This window comes from Octopus bimaculoides, chromosome 3 (genome assembly GCF_001194135.2).
Source record: "Octopus bimaculoides isolate UCB-OBI-ISO-001 chromosome 3, ASM119413v2, whole genome shotgun sequence".
Lineage (NCBI taxonomy): Eukaryota > Metazoa > Mollusca > Cephalopoda > Octopoda > Octopodidae > Octopus > Octopus bimaculoides.
The window spans coordinates 158,918,476-158,920,183 of record NC_068983.1 but is presented as its reverse complement, the minus strand read 5'-3'; positions in this window follow the sequence as shown (position 1 = coordinate 158,920,183).

The following is a 1,708-nucleotide window of genomic DNA, read 5'->3' as shown; positions in this document are numbered from 1 at the left end:
TATCTATGTGTGTAACAATTTTAGAGTTCGGATTCTAGAGTTAGGGTTAGTTTTAGGGTTAGGGTTAGGGTTACGGTTACGGTTAACAGTCTAGTTAGGGTTAGTGTTAGGGTTAGGGGATTAATACGATATACACCGTTACAGCGCTAACTGTTTTCAACTGAATAGACATCAGTGATTAGTAGAAATTATCGAAATAAGACAATTTTTTACATGAAATAAATTCGAATACAAAAATTTTTTTCTGTTCTATAACACAAAATAGATAAGTATACGAAGTTTGAAAGTCTTTCCGTACCAAAAACACTACATAAAACATAAATGAAAACTGGTGCCCCCGTTTTAAAATAGATCCACCAAGTCAAAACAGACTAGAGCCTGGTACAGCGCTCCAGTTTACCAGTTCCAGTCAATCTGTCTAATCCATGCCAGCATGGAAAACAGACACTAAACGATGATGATGCCTTTTAGCTATTGAAATACTGCTTTTTAAAATTTTTGTTTAGCAACTCTACAAACAACACACAAATTATGAAGGATGTTCTTATAGCTACAACTAACATTGATGAACTCTTAATTGAGGTGGATCACCAAGTACACTTTTGACTTTTTCCAGGATTCATTTATTCACTTGATCATAGTAATATTTTTGTTATGTTTTTGGTTTCTTTCTCTTTATAGTAATACATCCCTTTCTTTCTCATTATCTCTGATAAACTCTTTTCTCCCCTAACTACCTAGTCGTGACATTTTCATTTATACTCACTGTATATCAGACAATATGAGACACTAAACAGAATTGAGAAGCTAAATCCAGTAAAAAACCCTCCAAAAAACAACTATTGTTTGTTAAATATATAAATTCAATATATACAATCACTTGGAGAATAACTTTTATACCCTGAACTCTTGAGATAATTTTGACTTGAATTTAGAGTATTTTAAAAATGCTACAGGACAGTATATCTATTTGTTGCAACTTGTCTTCCATTCAAGTTCTTGTTTGAACCAGATAAATTATATGTATTGGATACTGAAACATTTAAGTTTCAGTCAAAATGAACATGGAATCAGATATTAAGATAACTCATAATTCTAAGATGAACTGAGAAATGAAGGCCAGAAAGAACTAGAAGGTTCCAAGACATCAACCGGACGTGGTTCCTCCTGATGATGTCTTGAGCTAACTGGATCCTATAAAGGAGCTGTTGTGGTAGCAGACCACGAAACATGGTTGAAATTCCTCAGATATAATGTATATATCTTTTATATACTTAACATCATCATCATTATCATCATTACCATTTAACATTCACCTATATGTATATATATGCATATATATGTATATCTATCTATATGTTTGTCTATTTGTCTGTCTGTGTATCTGACTGTCTCTGTCTGTCTGTCTGTATGTCTCTCTGTCTCTCTGTCTCTCTCTCTCTCTCTCTGTCTCTCTCTCTCTCTGTCTCTCTCTCTCTGTCTCTCTCTCTCTCTCTCACTCTCTTTCTAAATATATATATACACTCACACACACACACATATATACATATATGTATATCTATGTGTACGTGTGTATATATATCATCATCATCATCATCATCATCGTTTAACGTCCGCTTTCCATGCTAGCATGGGTTGGACGATTTGACTGAGGACTGGTGAAACCGGATGGCAACACCAGGCTCCAGTCTGATTTGGCAGAGTTTCT